The sequence below is a fragment of the Microcaecilia unicolor genome, chromosome 4 (genome assembly GCF_901765095.1).
Source record: "Microcaecilia unicolor chromosome 4, aMicUni1.1, whole genome shotgun sequence".
Lineage (NCBI taxonomy): Eukaryota > Metazoa > Chordata > Amphibia > Gymnophiona > Siphonopidae > Microcaecilia > Microcaecilia unicolor.
The window spans coordinates 207,910,331-207,927,990 of NC_044034.1; positions in this window are offsets into that span (position 1 = coordinate 207,910,331).

The window sequence follows — 17,660 nt, forward strand, 5'->3', positions numbered from 1 at the left end:
ATCCCATTCAGGGGATTCATTGAGCCATGTCTTCGTGATTGCAACAATGTCTAAGTCTGCCTCCAACATAAGGGCTTGCAGATCAGTGGCGTAGCCAGACCTGACATTTTGGGTGAGCCCAGAGCTAATATGGGTGGACACTATATATATATAGTGCTTACCGCCTTACCCCACCCAAAAACCCACCAAAATAAGGGAAAGTCAACTTTTTTTAAATTAAGCTAGCTTGGCACTATTAAAATGTATTGTTGGGGAATTTTTAGGTGGGGATGGGCTCCTCATTGCCCTAGGGCGGCACTGGCAGTGAAACATCTACTCCCCCCCCATCCAGAAGCCCACCAGACCACAGCCATCATTTTGATTACAAAAGAGTAATCAAATGCTGGCAGGTCATGGTGGTGGGCTTCTGGGTGGTGTGGGCTCTTCACTGCAGGGCAAAAAAAAAAGGTATATTTTAATAATTAAATATATACATTTTTTGCCCTAGGCAGTAAAGTGCTTACCGCCTTACCCCACCCAGAAATTCCACAACAGTACATTTTAATAGTGCCCAGACCCCAGCTAGCTTAATTAAAAAAAAAATACAAGATGATGTTAATTATATGATGTAAAAAAAAAAAAAGCATTTACAATTTATTACCTGCTGCTGGGCTCTGCTAACTTGATTCTGGAACTGGAATTATCTCGATTCCAACTAGAAGTAGAACCTTCTTCTTTCCCTTTCCCAAATTCCCACGTTTCAGGGCAGGGCCAGGCTGAGGCTCGCACTAATAGTCAACCCCCTGCGTGCACGTGCAGTTATGCCCGAGCAAACCGACGACAGAGCCGATGCGTGAGGCTGAGCACGCCCCCCGCTGCGCACAGCCATGTCTGTATAGGATGGATAGAAAACAGCATTGCGACGTGCCTGTGGAGAGATCAGCTGAGCCTGCCCGGCTCGCGACGTGGTAGTAGTAGTACGCTTTACGGCGGGCAGGGCCAGGCTGCTGCAGTCAGTGAGTATGCTTGCTTGGGTGGCGTGGTGGGCGGCCCAATCGGGCTGGACGCAGGAAGGAACCTCCTCGAGAGATCAGCTGAGCCAGACCGTGAGCGATTGCCGTCTCTGCTGTACGCTAGGCTGCTGCTGCAGTGTGCGACGTGCGTGCGCTTGGGTGGTCAGGCCTGGGCCGAAATTGGGTGGGCCTGGGCCCACCCAGGCCCACCCGTAGCTACGCCCCTGTTGCAGATAATGAACTTTGTTGCTTAGACTTTGAGCATTTGTGGTCATCGCTTTCCATCTACATTTCAGTGACATTTTTGTCTTCTGTTTAGTTTTTTGATTAGTCTAACTTCCTGCTGTGTTGGTAAGAAGTGATTTCCTAAGATTGTTGTTTTCATTCCTTTCTTTTCTACTGTCACATCTTATCTTTAGCTTTAGTTGATGGTGATCACTTGAAGTGACCTGCCTCCATATGCCACCCCTGCCTTCTGGTTTAAATGCCTAGAAACATATTGTCTAACTTTCTCCTGTGTTAATGAAGGTTTCAGAACTAGAAACTTCTGAGCATTATGTAGGAAAAGTAAAGGTCCACAAGGCTAAATCTGCCCTATCTACAGTAGAATATCCATTCAAGATGCTTGTGTTGCATATGCACCCCCTGTCAGTCCTTACTTTCTGCTATATCTCTCTCTTTCAAGCCCCACAAAGCTCTCACAATTCCCTCCCTCCCCTGCTGCTCCCTACCCCCCCTCCCCATGCTTTAAAATCACCTCCGGTCTTTGCACAGATAGCGCCAGTGGTAGCGGCACACATAGGTTGCCTGTGACCTGCACTGGGGCTTTCTCGCTGAACCACTCCGCCCCATTGCCTGGGCGAAGACTGGAGGAGATTTTAAGGTATGAGGAGGGGGAGAGGGAGGAAGGGAACTGTGTGAGCCCTCTTCTATAACATTTGGGTGCCCAAATTCCATTATAGAATACTAACATTAGCTGATATCATAAACATAAGAACAGAAGAGTAGCCATATTGTGTCAGACCAATGGTCCATGTAGCCCAGTATTCTGCTTCCAACAGCAGCCAAGCCAGCTCACAAGTACTTGGCAGAAACCCAAATCATGGCAACATTCCATGCTACAAATCCCAGGGCAAGCAGTTGCTTCCCCATGTCTGTCTCACTAGCAGACTATGGACTTTTCCTCCAGGATTTTGTACAAACCTTTTTTTAAACCCAGATACGCTAACTGCTATTACCACAACCTCTGGCAACGAATTCCAGAGCTTAACTATTCGTTGAGTGAAAAAATATTTCCTCCTATTTGTTTTAAAAGTACTTCCATGTAACTTTGAGTGTCCCCTAGTCTTTGTACTTTTGGAACGAGTAAAAAATTGATTTACTTCTACTTTTTCTACACCACGCAGGGTTTTGTAGACTTCAACCATATCTCCCCTCATCCATCTCTTTTCCAAGCTGAACAGTCCTAATCTCTTTAGGCTTTCCTCATACGAGAGGAGTTCTATCCCCTTTATCATTTTGGTCGCTCTTCTTTGAACCTTTTCTAATTCCACTATATCTTTTTTCAGATACGGCAAACAGAACTTACCACAATACTCGAGGTGTGGTCGCACCATGGAGCGATACAGAGGAATTATAGTATTTTCGGTCTTATTCACCATCCCTTTCCTAAAATTCCTAGCATCCTGTTTGCTTTTTTGGCTGCCACCGCACACTGAGCAGAAGATTTCAGTGTATCATCTACAACGAGACCTAGATCTTTTTCTTGAGTGCTGACTCCCAAGGTGGATCCTAGCATCAGGTAACTATGATTCGGCTTATTCTTTCCAATGTGCATCACCTTGCATTTGTCCACATTAAATTTCATCTGCCATTTGGATGCTCAGTTTTCCAATTTCCTAAGGTCTTCCTGCAATATTTCACAGTCTGCACGTGTTTTAACAACATTGAATAGTTTTCTGTCATCTGCAAATTTAATCATCTAATTCATTGTTCCGATTTCCATATCATTTATAAATATGTTAAATAGCACCAGTCCCAGTACAGATCCCTGTGGCACTCCACTGTTCACCCTCCTCAATTGAGACAAATGACCACAACGCTACCCTCTGTTTTCTGTCCAATAACCAATTCCTAATCCACACCAGAACATTGCCTCCTATGTCATGCCTGTTTAATTTTCTCAGGAGTCTCTCATGAGGAAATTTATCAAAAACTTTCTGAAAATCTAGATACACTACATCAACCGTCTCACCTTTATCTGCATGTTTATTCACGCCTTCAAAGAAATGAAGCAAATTGGTGAGGCATGACTTCCCTTGGCTGAACCCATGCTGACTCTGTCCCATTAAATAATGCTTGTCTACGTGTTCTGTAATTTTATTCTTTATAATAGTTTCCACTATTTTGCCCAGCACCAGTGTCAGGCTTACTGGTCTGTAATTTCCTGGATCACCCCTGGAATCCTTTTTAAAAATCGGCATCATATTGGCCACCCTCCAATCTTCAGGTACTTACGGATGATTTTAAAGACAGGTTACGTGTTATTAACAGCAGATCAGCAATTGCATGCTTGAGTTCTTTGAGTACCCTTAGATGTATGCCATTCGGACCAGGTGATTTACTACTTAACATTTACACACTGCACTAGCACCAGCTGTAGACTTAGCATAACATGTAACACATAACACATTGCTACTCGAACACCTGGATCAGATAAGAATAACAGGGACTATGTTCAAATGGTTCAGCAAATCAAAGTTATTCTATTAAGCAAAACAACCAACTTTCCAACTTCTGGTCTCCTAACTGTGGGGTCCCGTTGGGATCTCCCCTCTCATCTATTCTGTTGAATCTTTTTATGTCATCCCTTACCTCAATATACCTGGGACTTAATGAACTACTATTATCCTAAGCGGATGACATCCTGCTTCTCTTACCAGTGACAGCATCAAATATAGATCCTACTCAGTTTGTAGCAAATGGTATGACAGCACCGGACCCTGACCAATAAACCGAAATTGAATGCACAAAAAGCCAAGGGCCTATGGTTCTGAAATCAGGGAATTGAGGTCCCATCATCAATATCTTTGACCAGTGATCAAATCTTTACAATCAAATCCGAAACCAGAGTACTAGGGGTCTTGCTTGATTCTTCATTCACCTTCTCTTTCCATGTTAACCAGCTATGGAAGAAAACACTATTCAAAATGAAACAGCTACATCTAGTCAGATCATTCTTCGACCAAAAGACCTTCACACTACTACAGAAGAGAGAACCCATGTAGCCCCGTGCAGGATGTAAGGCGTCAGAAACAGCTGATCACACCAGGAACTTAGTTGAACGAAGGCGCTACTCCGGCACTCAAGAAGACTCTCTTCAGCTGGCGGGGTTCGAGGACCCCAGCCAGCAAACAAGGTATCTGATGCGGCAGCGGGGCGGGCGGCAACGGTGGGGGAGGGTTGGTGGTGGGAGGGGGGTTCAAGGGGATCGTCGGCAGGGGGGCCAGGGCCTAATCTATGGGGGGCACAGGCCCCCTCAGGCCCCACGTAGCTAAGCCATTGGTATGTGGGTTTCTGATGATTGATTTTCAAGGTCTCATATTATGAAAAAGTATCCCCGCTTACTCTAGAAATACACACCAGATAACATAGTACCAAGCATCAAGTGAACCAACTAGATAATCAAGAAAAATACTCAGTCCTCCTTAGACCACAAAAATAGGGGGAATGCTCAATTATGAATAAGGAGATTTTTAAAAAGTAGCAATAAAGAAAAAAGCTTAACATGAATCCTACATCACAGATCACTCCCGACGTTATTAGAGGCAGGACCAGATCGACCCTGCTGGGCAAATCAAGAGCCAGCACGCAGACGATCCCACCGGGACAGTCACCTGAGGGCACGTCGGCAGCTCAGCAAGACTGGAGAGGCTGTAGGCAGCAGCAGTGGTTCTCTCTCCTTATACTTGCTCCTGTCAGCCCTCCAATTTTTGCCTTTAGCTCTGCAGCTATGAAGCCATGCTGTTCCTTTCAGCTGCTCGAAGCCTTTCTAGCATCCTGCCTCTTCTGACAGAACTTCCTGTTTCTGGGCAGGACCCTACAGCGGTTTTGGGCGATTGAAAGGAAAAGCATGCCTGCGCACTAAAGACGAAGTCGGAGGGCAGAGAGGAGCAGGTATAAGAAGAGAGAGAATGTGGACTGGTGGGGGGGGGGGGAGGAGTGAGGGTTCAGGAGTGAACAGAGAGAGAGAAAGGGGACCACGGGGAGGGGTAGGAATTCAGGAGAGCAGGGAAAAATTGCTGGTAGAAGGAGGGCAGAGAGAGAGAGAGATGTTTGAGAGGGACAGATGCTAAAATAGGGGATGAAAAAAACAAGGGAGACTGTGGTCATGGAGTGGAAGGGAGAAATGGTGATCATGGAGGACAGGGGAGAGCTGGTGCCCATGGAGGGGAAGTAAAGGGAAAAGAGGAGAAAACAGGAGGAGACTGTGATTGAGAAGGGAAGAAATGGTGCCCATGGAGGGGAAGGGACCTGGAGAGAAGAGAGCCAGGAGGAGATGGTCATACACATATACATACTCTCTCTCTCTCTCTCTCTCTCTCTCTCTCTCTCTCTCTCTCTCTCTCTCTCTCTCTCTCTCTCAGACAGGCGCACACTCTCTCTCTCTCTCTCTCTCTCTCTCTCTCACACACACACACAAAATATTACCTCCTGTACATTTACAAGACAAACAGAAGCAGGGAGAAATTTATCTCCTCCTTCCTTGACTCTCTCTCTTTCAGACAGACGCACACACACACTTTCTCTCTCTCTCTCTCTCTCTCTCTCTCTCTCTCAGACAGACGCACACACACACTTTCTCTCTCTCTCTCTCTCAGACAGGCACACACACACACTCTCTCTCTCTCTCTCTCTCTCTCTCTCTCTCTCTCTCTCAAACACACACACACTCACAAAATATTACCTCCTGTACTTTTACAAGACAAACAGAAGCAGGGAGAAATGTATCTTCTCCTTCCTTGACTCTCTCTCTCTTTCAGACAGACGCATACACACACACTTTCTCTGTCTCTCTCACATACACTCTCTCTCTCTCTCTCTCTGAACTCTCTCTCACACTCTCTCTCTCTCTTTCAGACAGGCGCACACACACTTTCTCTCTCACACATTCTCTCTCTCACACACACACAAAATATTACCTCCTGTACTTTTACAAGACAAATAGAAGCAGGGAGAAATTTATCTTCTCCTTCCTTGACTCTATCTCTCTTTCAGACAGACGCACACACACACACTTAGTCTCTCTCTCTCTCACACACACTCACTGTCTCTCTCTCTCTCTCACACACACACACACACACACTATCTCTGAACTCACTCTCACACTCTCTCTCTTTCAGACAGGTGCACATACACTTACTCTCTCTCTCTCTCTCTCTCTCTCTCTCTCACACACACACACTCTTTCTGAACTCACTCTCACACTCTCTCTCTTTCAGACAGGCTCACACACACACACTCTTTCTGAACTCACTCTCACACTCTCTCTCTTTCAGACAGGCGCACACACACACACACTTACTCTCTCTCACACATTCACTGTCTCCCAGATTCACTGTCTCTCTCTCTCTCTCTCTCTCTCTCTCTCTCTCTCTCACTCACTCTCACACACACACACACAAAATATTACAACAATAAGGGAATTACATTTCACCCAAAAAAAATGTTGCCCGTTTTAATGGGCTTAACGGCTTGCATTATCATATAGGAATCGATGGTAACTCATCTTGAAGATTACCAAAAAATCTTGCCCATTTTAATGGGCTTAACGGCTTGTATATCCAAAAGCTACAAGCACGGCTTAGTAAACAGTGGAGTAATATACTTAAACCCAAGTTACATGATCTTCTTCATATCAATAAAAGCTTTAAGTTGCTCTGGGACAAAGAAAACATATTTAGTTCCACCTAGCTTGACTAAACATTTGCAAGGGTTTGTAAGAAGTAATGTGGCTCCCAGATTCTTTGTTTCTTTTTGTAATACCAATAATGCCTTCCTTCTCTCTTGTTTAGTCTTAGTAACATCAGGGTAAATCCAGATATTCTGACCACAAAGTAATGCTTTAGAGTTTCAAAAGTAAAGTTTCACCACCAATTTTAAATCCTGCTCAATAACAAAGCTAACTGTGGCCTGCTGTGATATTTCAGACATATAAGGCCTCTTTTACAAAGCCGTGCTACTGATTCTCAGTGCGGCAAATGAGAGGAAGCCCATTCAATTCCTATGGGCTTCCTCTCATTTGCCGTGCAGGAATCACAAGTGTGGCTTTGTAAAAGAAGTCCTGAGTCTTCTATAATTGCAGAAAATTGTCTAAATCCACTTGAGCATTTTGAACCCCTTGAACTGTTATCACACCCTTGGAATCTTTTGAGGCAACAGGCAAATAATAAGTTTTATCTAGGGGTTGAATAGAGGATTGAGGCATTTTTAAAATTTCCAAAAGGTATTTTATGAACAAATCCAAGGTGGGTATAGCTGAATAAATCAGAAAATTTAACAAACAGAGGTTAAGTCTTCTGTTATAATTCTCAATTTGTTCGATTCTCCTTTGGACTAAAAGTCTATCTTTTGTCATAATTATTTGAAAATCCTGGAGTCCTTTCACATTCTCCTATATTTGTTGAATCTTTCCAGAATGGTCTTTTTGAATTCCTTCAACAGTTCAAGTTAAAGAATCAACTTTAGCAACAAGCATTGTTACCTCCTGTGAAGTTTTAGTAGTTGTCTGTCTCAAGCCCTTGGGCTATCCCCACTTTTGCATAGATTGCATTGGCTACCTATGAAGGCCAAATACATTTTTAAATTGTATACATTTATTCATGAGATTGTGTATGTTTTGGCACCTGATTATATGCAGGTTATGGTGGACCTTCCCACCTTCAAAGCGGTTGTGAGTGTCAAAGATTATCTTATTCTTCACTTTCCTAGTGCAGGAAAATAGTTTATAAATCAGTATATATTGCAGGGTTTGCATATCGAGGCTCTAAATTTATTTATTCATTGGGATTTATTAACCGCCTTTATGAAGAGATTCACGCAAGGCGGTATACAGCAGATACAGTTTAACATAAACTTACAATTTTGTTAACAGTATAATAATAGTAAAATAACCAAGAATAAACATAAATATAATAAGAGGTAAACTTGAAAACAGTAAATTGAAACTTAATAATAGAACTACCATGAAACAGTATCAAATACATACATATTTAACAGTACTGGAATTCAAATACCAGAGATATAATGCAATGTTAGCATAATACTAATAAATATGTTTAAGTTTATGTTTATTTAAAATTTGATATACCAACTTTACACAATAAAGAGACATATATTTCTATGGATGTCTTTAGCGTTAGCGCACCCTAATTTTTAGTGCGTTTTAGGGCTTAGTAAGCAGGGCCTAAATCTGTACTGTTTATATTGTTGATAAATGTAAGCCACATTGAACTGATATTATTTCAGATAATGTGGCATATAAATGTCGATAAATAAAGTGAAATATACAGTGCTGGTGCCAAATACCTAACTAGCCAGACAGAACCTCACAAAAAAGCTTTTCTGTCCTTGCCTAGTTAGGTATGTGATATTGGCACTGAATATCAGCTGGCACCTGCATAACTACTGTGTTCATTAAGGACCCAGATAATCAATGCTGAAGCTCAAACACAAGGAGGGGTTTGATAACAGGAGATGGCATGAACCTATCTGGCCCATTATGTGGAGACTGGCTTCAGCCATGTGACATCATGCCGACTCCTGTCATAAAACCTCCTTGTTCAAACATCATCCATTCCAGGGTTGATTATCCAGCTCTAATTCAGCCTGTGGCTGTCAAAGGCTTTACAACAGCAGGCTGAATATTGAACAGTGAGCTCCAAAATTTTGAATCCTAAATTTGTGTCCTATTTTTAGTTAAACTTAGGAGACAAGGGGGCTTGTTTTCAAAGCACTTAGACTTACAACCTATGGATCTTTGTAAGTCTAAGTGATTTGAAAATACACCTCAAGGTTTTCAACTGAAAATTCATCATCATTTAGGAGCTTAACAGTATTGGGATAAATATTCAACTGATGGTGATCACTATTTTTTTGGCTACTCCCAGCATTATGCCCCAGTATTCAATTCTGGGACACATCCAGGCACCATTATTGAATATCCAGGATTATGCGACCAGATATCCCTTATCCAGTTAATACCCCGATGCTCAGAACCAAGTGCGGGTACTAGAGGCAATTAGCACCAGACTAGCACCCACATTAGTGAATGCAGCATGCTCAGAGGCTCTAGCGTAGGAGACAATGATCTCGCCAAACATTAGAACAAATAGCATGTAATGCAAACAGATGATAATGAGATCATTTCCTATTCCCTCCCAATGCTCAGTGAACAGCGCACAAAACAAGGCCACGTTACTGATGAAACAAATAACTCTAGCTCGAAGCAGGCATTAGGGTGTTTGAAGAGAGGATTTCTTATGATTCTTTCTTTAAAATCAGCAGTTTTTTTTATATAATTTGGAAGCAAGGAAGCCCATGAAAGCCCTTAAGCACTGGTAATAAGAAACGAATGTGTGTGAGTCAGAGCAACCCAAAAGTGAAAACACACATTTGCGCCGGTTTCCTGTGTTTAAGTATGTGTTCCAAGTTTTAAAAAATTGAAACACTTATATTTAAAAGCGCAGAAAACAGACGCCAATGTGTGCTTCACATTCGGGTTTGCCAGGCATATGCACACTGGAATTGAGCTTAGTGCGAAACTCTTCTGCACATGCGCCAAGCACGTCCTCCCTCCTTGCTTTCACTTTTACAGCATGGAAATAATTTGAATATCATTTCCTTTGAGCATTGGTGAGCTAGGTTTCAGCACTGTTACAGCAGTAAGGTTTCTGCGCTGTTGGCTTATCGAGGCAGTTCTGTGCATCGGCCTGTAAGTGCGACATTCAGCACTTAACCGTCTAAGCGAAACCAGATGAAGATAGGATTGAGTTTTATGCAGTACAGTTTGTACAGTTAACTTAGGCAGTCAAGTACTGATTATCGACACTTAACTGTATAAGTGGTGACGCAGCCCCAGAACCGACCACAAAATAGCTGGCTGCGACTTTAGCAGTCAATGCTTATATTCAGTGTCACTGAATATCAACAGATAGCCCCACAAAAGAACGGACCACAAAATCGCTTTGAATATCGACCGCTTTGCTTATAAATTAGGCCTGCCATTCATTTATGAGTTTAATGCTTGAACCTAATGCTAAAAATTAGTGCTAAGCAGCAAATGGGTCGATTATTCAAAGCAATTTAACTGGCCAGAAATAGGTCCTGGCTAGTTAAAGCACTTGTTTGGGGCTAGCCAGTCATTTTTAGTGGCACCTAACTAGTTGGTGCGCTGAAAATGTCTATTTAGCGCCTATCTCAAAACTGGCTGTTTTGGGGATGTTCTGGGAGTGGAATCAGCACTTGGCCGGTTAAGATAACTGCATAAATGGGATGGCATAAAAGTCATAACCTGTTAAGTGCTGAATATCTGACTTAAAACGACTATCTTTTAGCTGGTTTTGCAAACCCAGAAATGCAATGTCGAAGTCCAGACGCGACCTGCCATTGAATTTCTAGGCATAACACCAGCAGCAGTCAGCAAAATACTGAGCACCACCGGCTGAATGTCAACCCCTACATTTTTATCCCTGCCCTCAATTCACCCCTGTTACCACTCACGTTTTGTGCTTCTAAATTTAGGAGTTTAATAAAAGTTTGATTACAAACAGGGCCGGTCTTAGGCAGAGGCGACCGAGGCGGCCGCATAGGGCCCCGCGCCTAAGGGGGCCCCGCGTGGCGCGCCTCTGCCTCGCCTCTCCGACCACGCTCGCCTGCCCTCCACCCATGCGAGTCTCCTCGTTCCCCTGCTGCTCCCCCACCCTCCAGCCACCCCAGACCCCTCCCGTCTGAGCCCCCCGTCCCCGACCCGCCAAACGACCCTCTTCTGCCACCTGACCCGCCCGCACCTCACCTGACCCGACCCAGCATTTTAAAAAAACCTCCAAGCGGCGGTGCCCGTGCCTCGCGTCTGAGAGGAGAAAACTTGCTTCGTCGTTGGCCAGCCTTCCCTCAACTCCCGCCCTCTGATGTAACTTCCGCAAGGGCGGGACTTGAGGGAAGGCCGGCCAATGACAAAGCGAGTTTTCTCCTCTCAGACGCGAGGCACGGGCATCACCGCTTGGAGGTTTTTTTAAAAATGCTGGGTCGGGTCAGGTGAGGTGCAGGCGGGTCGGGTGGCAGAAGAGGGTCGTTTGGCGGGTCGGGGAGGGGGGGCTCAGATGGGAGGGGTCTGGGGTGGCTGGAGGGAGGGGGAGCAGCAGGGGAATGAGGAGACTCACGTCGCTGGACATGGGTGGATGGCAGTTGGCAGGGGGGACAGGATGGTCACTGGACATGGGGTGGATGGAGGGGAGGGGGGCTTCTGGACATAGGTGGATGGCAGGGCGGGCAGGGAGGACAGGAGGGTCGCTGGACATTGGGTGGATGGAGGGGAGGGGGCTTCTGGACATAGGTGGATGGTAGGGGCGGGCATAGGGGACGGGGAGGTTGCTGGACATGGATGGCAGAGGGCACAGGAGGGTCACTGGACATGGGTGGATGGCAGGGGAGGGGGGTTTCTGGACATAGGTGGAGGGCAGGGGGCACAAGAGGGTCACTGGACATGGGTGGATGGCAGGGGAGGGGGTTTCTGGACATAAGTGGATGGCAGGGGAGGGCAGAGGGGACGGGGGGGTTGCTGGACATAGATGGATGGCAGGGGGGACAGGAGGGTCGCTGGACATGGGTGGATGGAGGAGAGAGAAGAAATGCTGGACATGGATGGAGGCGAGGGAAGAGTGAGGAAGGAGATGAGGTGAGGGAGGGAAAAGGAAGAGAGGAGAAAAAGTGCACATGGATATAGAAAATAGGCAGAAGCTGGATCCACTGGACAGTCAAGTCTGCGGAGGACCCAGCTTTTACTTACGGATGTAGGGCAAGAAATGAAGAAGAAAGGCGGAAAGTAAAGAAATAAATGGAAAGGAAGCCCTGGAAACGGAGTTAAGAGGACAGATAGCAGCACAATTGGATACTGAGCCAGCATGATCAGAAAAACAAGGTCACCAGACAACAAAGATAGAAAAAACTATTTTATTCAGGATTTATTAATTGGAATATGTCAGTTTTTGGAAATGTGCATCTGTGATATTTTTCATGTAAGTTTTAATTTTTGTAGTATTGCTGCATGCTGAGTCTGACTTCTTGAGGTAACTTTCCAGTTCAGTATTTTGCCTTCATGTGTTTTTCAGGTGTGATCAAGGAAGGTGCAATATTCTGCTAGCGTATAGTTTGCAGCCCTTTTTGTTTTGTTTTTTTTCACTAGGTTGTGCACTGGTGTTTTAGAGCCCGGTGTAATTACAGTTGCCTTTCCACGCCACGCATAAGGTTGTAGCTCGTCCTGTCCTTGGAATTAGTGCTGTTTATGGTTTGTTAAGGTTATGAGTGTGTTTTTGCACGCGTTTGTGTATAGTGTTTTGCAGTGGAGAGATTGTGTGTTGGCCTTACTAAGGTGGAACCAAACATCGGAAAGGGTGTAGAGCCTAAATCATGACACACTATCTCTAAAAGGGTGTTTTGTGGCTCTACATGAGAATTGTGATATTATGATCCCTTGCTAGCTTCATATTGTTGATAATCTGCATTTTCCGTATGGTTGGTATATTGGTGTATAATGTATTAATTGTGACTTTTTTTTTTACTTATTTTTTTTCTGTGTGTTGTCAGACAATTATGGATGACAGAGTCGGAGTCTTCTTGAGTCAGAGAGTTGTGGTATATATTTTTAAACAATTTCAATACCTTGGTGGTCTATATGTTTTTATATTGTACATTATATTTTACATATCACTTTATTTTATTGTATATCTTTTCATTTCATTTTTATTTTATTGCATATATGGGTTACAGAGTAATAGGGGAATTTGAAAGTACTGAATCTTTTCTTAATATTTTTCCTTTATTCTCCTTTGTTATGAGAATTGGAACTACTAATTGTAGTGGACTTGAACTGAATAATTTCTGGGGAGGGGAGGTTTCATGATAGCATTGTGCTTATTATTTCAATCAGTTTTTTGTACAAGTTTAGCTTCATTTGTCTTTATTTGAAATTTCATAAATAAAAAAATGTTCTAAAAATGGAATAATCTTATCAATGGGGTGGAGCTAGGGTAGGGGCGGGGCTACAGTGGGGGTGGGGCTATGGTAGGGTGGGGCTAGGATGGGGCCCCACCAAATTGGTCTGCATAGGGCCCCGCACTTGCTAAGACCGGCCCTGATTACAAATGTAGACACTAAGGTCTATTAAATTTTCAAACAGGTCAATTTAAGAGAATATTCTCAAAATTATGAGCATAAATCCTTTGGATATAATAGGACAAAACCAGGACTGGATCAGCTTATTCCTGGCATCATCCGGTAGCACTACAAAGTGGTGTTAAATATAGAAATGAAAAGAGAGGAAACCAATGTTAACTATATGAGCTTACAAAGTGGTGCAACATAATCAACTTGATTTAATAATGAGAGCTAATTTAGTGGATGCTTTAAGGATACCCTTCTGGGCATGGGATACTACCAAATTCCTGAGTTTATAGTAATTAAATTTCCTCATTCACAAAACTGTGTGCTTTCTCTGGCACATTCTTATACGCCACTCTTCCCTGTCATTGCCACATGGCTGTTGGGACAGGATGTGGCTGCTGGCTCATTTCTCAGACCTAATTCTGAGAGTTCAGTCCATGACAAAAACAAGTGATAAGACCAGAGATCAGATTCATGCGCTTCTGTGCTTCCATTTCTCTATGGAGCCAAGCTCTGTTGCTTCAGTACACTGAGAGTCCAAAGTGGATGTTTAAACAGAGCAGTGAGTAAAAGGGTGGCAGGAGGAAAAGCAAATGGGACTTGCTAATGACAAGATCTGTCTAGATAGCTCAAAACACAGGTAAGAAAATAATACTGTTATGTTTCTTCTGCATCACTAGTATTCCAATTGAGAATTTTGTTGCTTCACTAAGGATCATCAAAAAATGTCTGTGTGAAAATGTATAATGTCACATTTCAAGATACAGACTTTGAGGTAAGCAGTCATAGACAGAGACATGCAGAGCCTCAGTGTGTGCAGTCACACAGAAGCACACAGAGACATACACTATATGCGATGTGCAGAAACACAGGGAGACACACTGGGGTGTACAGTCATTTCCATTTTCATTATTGGTTGATAAATCACTCTTCTCTGTGACTCTGCCAGGTACTGGAGACCTGGATTGGACACTGTTGGAGGCAGGATACTTAGGGTTACCATATGGCTCCAGAAAAAGGAGACGATGACACAGACCCAGACCCGGGGGTATATAACAGGGTTCACAGATAGACTAGGTCCTCATAATATTCTGAGCCAGTCCTGGTTTTCCCCTTTGACCTTGGTTTAGAGTTCTCTTTTTCTTAGGAAAATCAGAACAAAAAGGATAGCATACAGTAAAATCAGGACTGGCTCTGTCTGCCCTGAAGATCTGGAGTCAGTACTTCTAATGTACATTGACACACAGACTCAGGGTGTAGTTACATGAACAGACTCCTGTCTTTTCTCAAGAAATTATTATCAGATGTATTCTACTTTCTCAGAACAATCACTGACAGAGGTCAAACGCCTATACTAGAGTGTGAAAAAATTCCATACAACCCAGAAGAAAACACGCCTAGAACTGCATACCAATTTAAAACTCATATTTTATGATTCCATGATTTAAATGTGTGTATTATGGTTGCTCTTGTGTGTCATTTTCAGAAACTTGGTTTGTATGCTTGTGTGCTGTCCTGTTGATCTGGGTGTGGGGAGGTGAGTGTGTGGGAGAGGGTGTGGGTCAGAAGTATGTGTGTGAGTATGAGAGACAGAGGGTGGATAGCTGTGGTTGGTAGTAGGTAGGGCAGTGGCGTTCCTAGGGGGGCTGACACCTGGGGTGGATCGCCGATGCGCCCCACCTCCCGGGTGCAGCGCCCCCCCGGAATAGCGTGACGCCCCCCTCACCGGTGAACCCCCCCCCCGATCCCCCGGTGAAAGAACCCCCCCTGGGTGCACGCCGCAGGGGGGGGTGCCGTGCGCCTGCCGGCTCTTCGTTTTCATGCTCCCTCTGCCCCGGAACAGGAAGTAACCTGTTCCGGGGCAAAGGGAGCATGAAAACGAAGAGCCGACAGGCGCGCGGCACCCCCCCAGCGGCGTGCACCCAGGGTGGACCGCTCCCACCCCCCTTTGGTACGCCACTGGGGTAGGGTGTTTATAGGATGGGGGTGTGGAAGCTGATGTTAGGTTGAGGGGTGTAAGGGAATGTGATTAGTACATGGTTTTCTGTTCACACTCTTGCACTATCTCTACTCCCCTATGTTTTCTCCCCCTCCTTCCAAACTTATCTCCCTCTTCTTCACTTCCGTTCCCTCCCATTCTTTCTCTCACCAACCCTCCTCCTCCTTCTGTCCGCCCTCTTTTTTCACCTTGGCTGCATGTTCCATCTCATCTTTTGCTGGAGTCACCTGAGAACCCTTACCCCACCAGACCTACTGCTTCTATTGGCAACATCTCTTCAGATAGTAATGTTTGGGACCTTCCCCACCACCATCACCAATCAACCTTACTGCTTCAGCCATCAGTTGCTTTCACACTTGTCTGCCTGTCTACTGCTACCCTCTGCATATGATGTCAGCCAGCCAGCCAGATGGCTGGTTGGCCATCCAGATGGGCAAATCCAAAACATAAGCCCATTTGTTTCTTATAACATGCTATAAAGGCATAAAAGTGAGGGAGAAATGAAGGGTTATCCAAATACTGCTGAGAACAATAGCAGAATCATTCACAGAACAGATGATGTAAACAAACCATGAGTCCACAGGAGTGGGAATATACACTGAATGAGGAAGTGATGGATGGGGTGTGGTAGCCACAGTGTCAACAGTAAAGGATTTCTCTCCAGCCTGGCAAACAGAGCATTAAACCTCTTTTCCTTACTAAAGATTTCCTCTGGTATTCACTCTCAGCAGCAGGTCAGAGGACACCTCTGTAACCTTTATCATTCAACCTGAGGTGCAGCGGGCCATGAATTAACCGTTAAGCAAAATAAGCACATCCTTAGGGCACCAAGGGAAGGGAGCATCACACAGTTTTTTTCCCCTAGCTATCATGTCCTTAACTCTCTCACTGCCATCTGCCACACCCATTATCCAACATATTTCTGTAATCATTATAAATATATATGATGTTTTGTTTCATACAATAATGATATTTCTCAGTACTTATTGGGTCTTAATGTCTTGTCAGTTAAGCAATTGAAGGGCCAAGGGGCACCATTGTTGGATGTGCTTAGGGCATCAGTTGGCCTTAATCTGGCCTTGGGTGCAACTCGCCCACATCTGCAATCTATGAAGTGCTTTCCATAGGCGCCAGTGCCCAGATCGTATGCATCCGCTATTCCGCTCCTTATGTGGCATTCATGGGAGTTTAGAATTTACACAGAAACTCTTTCTTCCTACTTCATATTCCAAAATCTAAATCCCCAGGTGTGTTAATAAGGCATAGTTTTCTAATTTCTTTAAAAGTGTGCAGCCAATCTGATTGCCTTTTTCAGTGTTATACACATCCCAGGATGCTCTGAGCAAAGATATGTGACAAGCAGAGCAGATCAAGTTTACGTCTTCCATCCTACTAGTATTGGAAAATTTTATTTGTTTCATTTGTATCCCACATTTTCCCACCTATTTGCAGGCTCAATGTGGCTTACATTATGCCGTAGTGGCGATCGCTATTTCCGGAATGAGAAATACAAAGTTCATACCTGATAAAATAAATTACAGAGTAAGTTAGACAGTAATTTATAGAGTAAGTTAAACAATCAAATACAGAGAGTTCATTTCAACATGAGAAGTAGTATGATAGTTCGTAAACTTTCATAAGTGATAGAGTGGTTGAAGCAATCACAAGTAAAAAGGTTCGATTTTGTCAAGTTTTAGTAGAGTTTCGTTTCCTAGTGTTTAGGATGGATCTTTGTGGTGTGCCTTTTTGAACAAGTTGACATCATTGACCTGATTCAGATGGATTTTCTCACAAATAAAGGGAATGTGGTAACAGGACACCTTAACAAGGGGTTTAATGCACTTATATTATGCCTATGTTATTTTAAAGTGAACCTATGAAGAAGTTGATGTTATATACATCGCCAAAATGATTTTATATTGTTGACGGTGAACATCACTGAGGTCACTGGGAAGTGTATTGAAGTATATTTAAAGTGATCAAAAAGCTAAATTATTGAATAAGATAGATGTGAACAAGCTTTACTGAGTACACATGGTATCTGTGGATACCAGGAAGCTTCATATTAGATATTTATATGGTTTCAGATTGAATATTGTTAGTTTGCCTCAAATTTAGTATGTTATAAAGGCAACATATGAGTATATATGTCTTTTTAAAATAGCCTCCCAAAACTAACTAGCATGCAAATTCAAAAACATAGATTTGTAGCTGCACCAGGGCAGAATCCC